General features: G+C 35.2%; 1 protein-coding gene across 2 annotated transcripts in view; it reads right to left on the reverse strand.

Moving 5' to 3' along the window:
* Positions 1-5,283, reverse strand: part of LOC144973473 (uncharacterized) — a 78,637-nt gene extending 73,354 nt beyond the window's left edge. For both annotated transcript variants that reach the window (XM_078915952.1, XM_078915948.1), the window contains exon 1: positions 5,035-5,283. The gene's annotated coding sequence lies outside the window, so the exon portion shown is untranslated. The remainder of the gene's footprint in view (positions 1-5,034) is intronic.
* Between the last annotated feature and the right edge of the window lie 4,717 nt (positions 5,284-10,000).

Raw genomic sequence — 10,000 nt, forward strand, 5'->3', positions numbered from 1 at the left:
TCGCCTGACAGGCGTCATGTCTCGTCCTACATATTATGTGTTGCTGTTGGCCAGGGACCCCTTGTAAAGCGCTTTGAGCACGTTTAGTGGATATTGCGCTATATAAAAGCTCAAGTTTTTTGGGTTTTTAAAAAAATGATGTAGTCTGGCATCAACTTTCATTTTCAATGAGTTTTAATTACTAAGAGATGCTCACGAAGAAATTGGAGCCAAAATTTAGTAATTCTACGAATTTTTAATAGTAGCGGGCAGGTCTGAAGTAAAGGAAATGGATTGTGTTTACGATTGTCGATTATTTCTGTCACAAACCAATGAGCCCATTTATGCGGTTATGTGGTCTAGTGCTATGACACTCGCTTTTGGATCGGAAGGTCCTGGGTTCGAACCTCGCTCGGGGCATAGTTGAGTCCTTGGAGAAGGCTCTTTGCGCACACTCTCTCATCGTACTCAGGTGTAAAATGAATACCTGCCCGTTACCAGCGTTGTCTCTGTCCCCAAAAAAATAAATTGTAATATCGCCTAACAGGCGTCATGACCCGTCCTAAATGTTAAATGTTGCTGTTAGCCAGAGACCCCTGGTAAAGCGCTTTGAGCACGTTAAGTGAATATTGCACTATATAAAAGCTAAATTATTATTATTATTATTATTATTATTATTATTATTATTATTATTATTATTATTATTATTATTATTATTATTATTATTATTATTATTATTATTATAACGATGTCTACATATTTTCAGGTCTGATAACCCAAGTTGTTATGGAATCATTGTGGTAATACATATAGTCTCAAACCAACAAATCATAGCATCCATTACAACAAGTTTAAATCAAGCCCATAATGCGCTCGATTACCAGTCCTGTTAATATGTGCACGTCGGCAGCCAATAACAATTTGGCTATCAAAACTGCAAATATGTATTACAGTAACTTAGAAAAAACACGTATTAAAAATTTGGGCCAGAAAACTCGTCCTCCAGATATCGATGGATTACAAGTGACCTTAATCTTCGCAAAAGCTCTCAGACCTGGGACTTGTTAAGACGTTATTGCTACCTTTTTATTTTTATTTCAGCAGAGACTATGCTGCCACGGGTCAGGTACTCACTTTACAATTGAGTGCAGTGATGGAATATAAATAAACAGCCTTTTCCAAGGACTCAACTTTGAGCCGCACGCAGTTGGACTCGAACCAGGGACCAACCGGACTGACGCCGAATGTCATACCACAAGAATGCACATTGAACATCTATCTACATATTAATTTTTATTTTTTTATTTTTTTATTTATTTATTTCTGTTTGTTTGGTACCACTCACGATTATGGTCTTAAAATAGTAACGTTATATTTCCGTAGATTATCTTGAAGGATAAATAGGTTAATATCAGAGTTGCCAAGGATTTGAAAGAAAATCGATAACTGGATGATAGTAAGATGAATAAACATGGGGTTTTAGCTTGCGTTGCTATTCGTAGTTCGTTGTTCGTGTGAATTGGGGTAAGTTGAGGTTGGGCTGACATGTTCTGAGCCAGACAGATAAATGATATGGAATTAAACACAGATAGAGGGATAGAAGAATGGTGGGATGTGTAGATGGATGGGTGGATGGTTGGGTGGATGAGGGAATAGATGGATGGGTGGATGGATGAGGGGATAGATGGATGGGTGGATAGATTGATGGGTGGATAGATTGATGGATGGATGGGTGGATGAGGGGATGGATAGATGGGTGGATTGATGGATAGATAAATAGATTGATTGATGGATGGATGGATGTGGAAGGATCGATGGATGGATATATCAATGGATTGATAGATGGGTGGATAGAAAGATGAATGGATTGATGGATGGGTTGATTAATGGATAGATGGATGGATGGTTGAATAGATAGATGGACGGATGGATGGATTGGCGGATGGATGGATGGATGGATGAATAGATGGATGGAGGGATGGATGGATGGATGGATTGGCGGATGGATGGATGGATGGATGGATGGATGGATGGACGGATTGATTGATGGATGGATGAATCGTGGTAAGATGGATAATCATGTAATCTTATCTAACGTTGTTTATTGTACGTGTGAATTGGAATAGGGCGGACATGATTTAGCTAGACATCAGATAAATGATAAGAAATTAAACAAGTATAGAAAGGAAAATGAAAGGATGGGTGGATGGATGGATAGAAAGATAGACGAATTGAGATATTCAACAGACAAGTATCCGGGATTATATATCGATAAATAGATGGATAAGAAGATATATGTATAGATAGATAGAGATATATAGAGAGAACGATAAATAGAAAGATCTATATATAGACAGCCAGATAGATAGATCGGTAGATAGATAGATAGATAGATGTATAGATATATAATTAAATAGACAGATAGACAGACGAACAGACAAACAGACAGATAGATCAACAGATAAGTAGATAGATAGATAGATAGATAGATAGACATATATAGAGGCATACGGACAGTTTAACATGCAAGTGGATTGATATATATATATATATATATATATATATATATATATATATATATATATATATATATATATATATATATATATATATATAGAGAGAGAGAGAGAAGAGAGAGAAGAGACATACAGCCATATAAATGTACACTGTATAGACTGGTGGGTGATAGATAGTTTAATAGATTAATGTATAGATTGATAGGTGATAGAGTAACAGATAACATATATATAATGAATTTTAACGCTCCGTTTTGGAAATTACGATATGTTGAATGCATGACCGTTGCTATTGAGGTAGAATAATTAAACAGACAAACGTGTAATATGAGTGATCAAATTGAAAAAAATATAAACAGATAGATGGATAGATAGAGAGACAAAAGGACAGACAGACAGATAAATAAATAAAATTTATTGATAAATAAATAAATAGAAAGATAGACAGATAGATAGATAGAGAAAGAAGGGGGGAGAGATAGATAGATAGATAGATAGATAGATAGATAGATAGATAAACAGACAGACAGACAGACAGATAGATAGATAGATAGATAGATAGACAGAAAGGGAGTAGGTTGAATATATTGAAAGATTGATAAATAGAAAGAAAGATATATATGTATATATATATATATATATATATATATATATATATATATAGCACACACACAGAGAGAGAGAGAGAGAGAGAAAAGAGAGAGAGAGAGAGAGAGAGAGAGAGAGAGAGAGAGAGGTAGAGAGAGAGAAAGCGGGAGAGATAGAGATTGATAGATAGATAGATAGATAGATAGATAGATAGATAGATAGATAGAGAGAGAGAGAGAGAGAGAGAGAGAGAGAGAGAGAGAGAGAGAGAGAGGGGGGAGGGACGGGTAGACAAACAGATACATTATGTATAAATACTGAAACATACCAGGAAAGTATAAATATCGACAAACAAATCTTTTTGGTGTACAGATTTCCATATGTACGATCGAACGCAATATTTAATAATATCGATCGAGAATCAATGATTTAGTCACGTAACCAATGAGACTTAAGCTATACAGAAATAGAAGAAGATATCACGAGTTTGTGTTTATGTGAGTGGTAGATAGACAAATAGACAATTCAGATAGACCATACAGACAGACATAAAGATACACAGATGGACTAACCGACCGACAGACAGACAGATATATTGATAGATTGATATATATATATATATATATATATATATATATATATATATATATATATATATAGAGAGAGAGAGAGAGAGAGAGAGAGAGAGAGAGATAGACAGATAGATCGTTAGATCGATAGATAGATAGATAGATAGATAGATAGACAGATAGCTAGATATAGATAGATAGATAGATAGATAGATAGATAGATTAGTATAGAATAGATAGATAGATGATGATATGATAGATAGATAGAATAGATAGATAGATAGAATAGATAGATAGATAGATAGATAGATAGATAGATAGATAGATAGATAGATAGATAGATAGATAGATAGATAGATAGATAGATAGATAGATAGATAGATAGATAGATAGATAGATAGATAGATAGTAGATAGATAGATAGATATAGATAGATAGATAGATAGATAGATAGATAGATAGATATAGATAGATAGATAGATAGATAGATAAAGATAGATAGATAGATATAATAGATAGATTAGATAGATAGATAGATAGATAATAGATAGATAGATAGATAGATAGATAGATAGATAGATAGATAGATAGATAGATAGATAGAATAGATAGATAGATAGATAGATAGATAGATAGATAGATAGATAGATAGATAGATTAGATAGATAGATAGTAATAGATAGATAGATAATAGATAGATAGATAGAAGATAGATAGATAAAGATAGATGATAGATAGATAGATAGATAGATAGATAGATAGATAATAAGATAGATAGATAGATAGATAGATAGATAGATAGATAGATAAGATAGATAGATAGATAGATGAGTATAGATAATAGATAGATAGATAGATAGATAGATAAATAGATAGATAGATAGATAGATAGATAGATAAGGAAAGACCGAATTGTACTTATTTGCAGGCTGATACCCCAATTTGTTATGGGCTCATTGTTGTAATAGAAATGCTCTCAAACCAACGCAAAATCAAGCCCACAATTACGTTCGATTGTCAGACCTTCAAATTTAAGCACTTCGATAAAGAAAGATAAATAGCTAGACATATGACAGACAGACAGACTAAAGGCACATCGACACAAACAGAGAAATAGATAGATAGATAAATAAATAGATAAAGGCGATTGGTTGTTGGATGTATAAAGATAGATAGATATATAGAGAAATAGATATTGGCTATTCCTTGTTATGGTAGAAATAATTTAGAAGAATAGAAAGATATATCATATATTTGTTTCTATTTAAGAGTAGATAAAGGAGTATTACATGCGTTCAGGCTGATTTAAGATTTAAAACAGAACCAAATGTAATAAAACTTTTGCATTTGGTTAAGTAACTGCAAGAAGCGACATTACTCACCCTTTAGATGGTATCTACAATCCTTTCCACGACTTATGTTACGATAGAAAACCACTGAAGTTTACGAAACGTTTGAAATTGTAATTCCTCTTTAGAATAAGATATTTATGTACAAAATAAATGTCTTAGTAATAACTATGATTATCGTAAGGTTATGTGAACTAACACCCTCTTTTACAAACACATGAAATTTCACAAGAGGCACAGCAGATGATGCACGCTTCAATACACACAAGGCGATCCCGCTGATTTGCAAGGGGCGCGTATTTGATGACGAACGGGTCGCGGTGAAGAGACGAGAAGATCGAAAAGCAGATGGCAGTCAGGGGTTTGCCAGATTAATTTTTGAAAATATGTCAAATAAGTCTAAGACAACGCTAATAATTAATTGTCGTTTGCCACGATTTTTTTTTCCAGCGTCACCTTTTCTGGGTAAGATTAAGATAATATCATTTTGTTTCACACTCGTGAGTAAATGACTATTTTGATTACTTTCACCTTATTTTTATAAAAAATAAATTAATCGGTCTCTCGGTAACAATTTGCAAAAGTTGTAATTCACTTTAATTTTTTATTATTAATCAAGCATATATTTCAGTAATTTAAAGCAATCCCAAAGTAAGATTCAAGCTCTAAAGCAAATAATAAATAAATGAATAAAACATAACAAATAAAAAAGAATAAAATTAAAACGTCCGTTTTTTCCCATTATTTGGCTTGTAAAAATGTCAAACTGGCAATCGCAATGATGGTTTCTCCCCGTTTGAGCGCAGACGCGAGGCGGCGATTTTAACTGTTGGAAAAATAATGGGAAAGCCCGCTTGCTCCACATAATCGAATGTCGAATGTTGTTGTAATGGAAGGAAACTAGTCGGTTAACCCACGCAAGCCACATGGCAGAATAACTCATAACCTATTCCAGGAAAACGAGTTCGATCGGGTTTCCCAATAAAAATCCTGTCGACGTGGAAGGTTTTATCGATTACGGCTGTGTTGTCTTGTGGTATGGCACTCGCTTTCCGATCGGAAGGGCCTGGGTTCGAGCCTCGATCGGCGCATAGTTGAGTCCTTGGAGAAGGCTCTTTACTCACATTCTCTCCCTGTGCTCAGGTGTAAAGCGAATACCTGGCAGTGAACAGCGTTGTCTCTCTAGGGAAAAAATGTAATATCGCCAAACAGGCGTCATGACTCGTCCTACAAGTTAAGTTTTGCTGCTATCTAGGAGGGACCCTTTGTAAAGCGATTTGAGCATGTTTTACTGGATATTGCTCTATATAAAAGCAAAAATTGGGGGGAGTGGTGGTGGGGGGGGGGTGTTGTTTTGTTGTTGTTATTGTTGTTGTTGTTTTTATTTTATAATCTGGAGGTTCCACAACGTCAGCTGGTCGGCATGAAGGTATTCAAGATCGTTATGTCCAAAATCCTAAAATGGGACGATCCACGTGCTCAAGTTAGTGGGTTACATTGCAAAATGTTGCGCAAAATGACCTATTTATATGCGTACTAAAAAGTGTTCACGGTTTTCGAAGTATCCACCATCACGATAGATGTTTTTCATTTTACTCATGAGTGTGTTGACAGTTTCATTAACAAAGAAACGTGTTTACATTCGTTAAGAAACATCCAATCGTTGGACAGCAACAAATCATGTGATCGAGAATGACTCGGTTGGACAAAGATCCCTCCCATTGTCTCTCTCTTTCTTTTTTTTATAGTGAGACTTGGGGGAAGTTGTTGTTAAAGAAATCTAGAGAAATCTATTCGAACAGACGCTTTGACAAGAGAGCGAGAAAGGGGGTGATAGAGAAAAGATGGATGAGAGAGAGAGAGAGAGAGAGAGAGAGAGAGAGAGAGAGAGAAAGAGAGAGAGAGAGAGAGAGAGAGAGAGAGAGGGGGGGGGGGGAGGGGCTAAAACTCTAGCAATGGTCAATGACCTACTTTAATTAAACCGATTTTTAAATAAATCAAATACTTGAGCTGTTACGCAATATTCACTAAACGTGTTCAAAGCGCTTTACAAGCGGTTCCTAGCCAGCAGCAACCCTTAACTCGTGGTCCGAGACATGACGTCTGTTTGGCTATTCGCATTCGGATCGGAAGGTCTTGGGTTTGAGGCACGAGCGGCGCATAGTTGAGTCCTAGGATTTTAAAAATTTACTCACATTCTTTCATCGTACTCAGGTGTAAAATGAGTGCTTGGGACGGTAATCCTCACTCTCCTTACCACCCATAGGAAAATCGTCACGGTCTTTACGATGTAGCCGACACTTTTCTCATTCTGATTTTTCGTTTACATCACAAAATGTATAGAAATGCTTTGATTACAGCTATAAATACTAAATACTTTTTTTCACAATCAATTCAAATATTTATTTATTGTCGGCATTTAAAAAATGTTTCGTAGATAATGTAGTCAGGCTAATAGAAGCATTTGACTGACATAGGTTTTAACACATAGTGCATAAAAATACATAGTAATACATTTTCCCTTAAAAACATTCCCTCATCAAGATTCCAATCCTGACACACAAAGAAAAGTAACATAATATTATATATTGAAATTTGACAATACAAAAGATTGAAATATTGTTAACTTGTTCAATTTTGAAAGGTATTTTCCAAGCCTTTTTAAGACGTTTAATTGCTGAGAAGCTTTACGGCAGATCGTTTTAATGTGTAAATCAAATTTTAGTTGGTAGTCTATGTCGATCCCTAGTAATTTTACAACTTCTTCACATGTAATACTTGCAGTTCCAATATTGAAAGTGGATTTCTTTGTGTGTGATTTTGTACCTAATGCAATTGCACTATGTTGCAGAGCTCACATGTTCCTTTTTTTTTCTTTTTTTTTGTTTTTAGTAAGAAAAGTCTATTTTGTGCTAGAAGGGTGTGAAATTTCGGGGGAAATTCTAAAGATAGCTGGTAAGGAAAGAGTTAACAGCGTTGCGTCTGTCGGAACCACACAGCCACTCAAGATCCCAGCATGCCCCAACTTATTGTAGTAATTTATGTCCGGTTGACTCTAGACAACACGGCACTCTCTACATTTACAAAAGTATCAAGAGTCACCGTCACCACTGATAATGACTCGATTTCCAATTTAGGTAAAGATCCTGAACAGATTTTAACCCTCTCCTTACCAGCCATTTTCAGGATTTTCCCCAAAACTTCACGCCCAACTAATACAAAATAGATTTTCTATCACTCACACACAAAGTTCTTGCGATACATAACTTCTTTAGCAGAACATGCTCTACATAACACTGTGTTCGTTTTTCTTTAAATTTTATGATGTACAAGAGAAATTTGAATAAGAAAAGTGTTGGTTGTATCGTAACTTTCCTGTATTTGGTAAGGAAATGGTTAAGCAATGTGTCGGACACGACAGAGCACACTAGAGACGGGGTAGGACTAGGACTATGGCGTACGGCGGAGATGATAAGGTGTCTCCTTGGCTTTGGCCCAAAGTGTGATAACCCCAAAGAGTGGGGGGGGGGGGGGGGGGGGTATCTGAAATGGAATATATTATGACGTTCCACTAGGAGGATCCTGGTTCGCGTCCCGATGTCGTTATTTCCTTTTTTCTTTCTTTCTTCTTCTTCAACAAAATTAGTTCAAATTAATATGTGATTCACTTTATGGCACTGACGCTTAAGATATTACGGTCTTTTCTCGAGATAAACAAACAAATATATAATATATATATATATATATATATATATATATATATATATATATATATATATATATATATATCACGAGGATAAATAAAAAAGGCATTTCATCTTATATACGATGGTTTATCATATTAGTTTTGATTTAATTGAGCTTTTATATCGAGCAATATCCACTAAACCAAAGTGCTTTACAAGGGTCCCTCCCTGTCCATCATCAACATTTAACATTTAGGACAAGACATGACGTCTGTAAGGCGATATTATAATTTTTTTCGGACAGAGACAACGCTGTTAACGGCCAGGTACTCATTTTACACCTGAGTACGGTTAGAGAATGTGAGTAAAGAGCCTTTTCCGAGGACTCAACTATGCGAAAGCGAGAAGACTTTTTACCTAAATTCCCTCACCGTACTCGGGTATAAACTTGGTACCTGGTCGTTGACATCCTTGTCTCTGTCCGAAAAGAAATATATATTGTAGTATCGCCTAACAGGAGTCGAATCTTGTCCTCCATGTTAAGTGTTGCTGTTGAATCGGGAGCTCTTGTAAAACGGTTTGAGCACGTTTAGTTGATAATGCTCTATATTGATGCTCAATGTGTGTTTGTGTGTGTGTATGTGCGTGCGCGCGCGTCTGTGTGTGTATGCGTGCGTGTTTTGTTTGTGTGTTTATTTGTTTTGGTGTTTTCTTTATTTTTATTGTTCTTGGCAGTACAGTGAATCTATTAATAAACTGACACATTAAGTCTTTGTTATGCAAAAGTACACAGGCATTCCATCATGGCATTCTTATCGACACAAGTAAGTAGAACGTGACTAGAATTTAATCAAGTTAGTAATGTCATCATGCGTTACCATGGCAACCGTCACCATGCCCGCGTTTACTATTGCTATGATTAAGATTTAAATCATCTATGATATTATAATTTTCAAGACGGCTTCAAGTCCAAAGGCACCTGATCTGCATTATGGACAGATTATTGTGAACATTTGTTACAGTGAATGAAATAATCAGTCGGATGGTGAAAAAGTTTTAAATAAGATATTGCCAAGTTTAGTTAGAAGGTCATTTTTAAAAATAAAAAATGAGTTATTGTCATAAATGATTAAATCAATCCTTTTTGTACATCTCCGGAAACTATCAAAGCTTAATTTCACTTCTAAATATTTTTTACAGCTTCTCAGGTTGAAAAACTATGAAATTTGATAAAAGTTGCTGGTTACCTTTCCTATACATCTGACCATAACTTCATGAAAAATCACCCGATTTAATTCAAATAAAGATTAAAC

The sequence above is a fragment of the Berghia stephanieae genome, chromosome 5, assembly GCF_034508935.2.
Source record: "Berghia stephanieae isolate SIO BIC M18660-M18661 chromosome 5, UCSD_Bste_1.3, whole genome shotgun sequence".
NCBI classification, from domain to species: domain Eukaryota; kingdom Metazoa; phylum Mollusca; class Gastropoda; order Nudibranchia; family Aeolidiidae; genus Berghia; species Berghia stephanieae.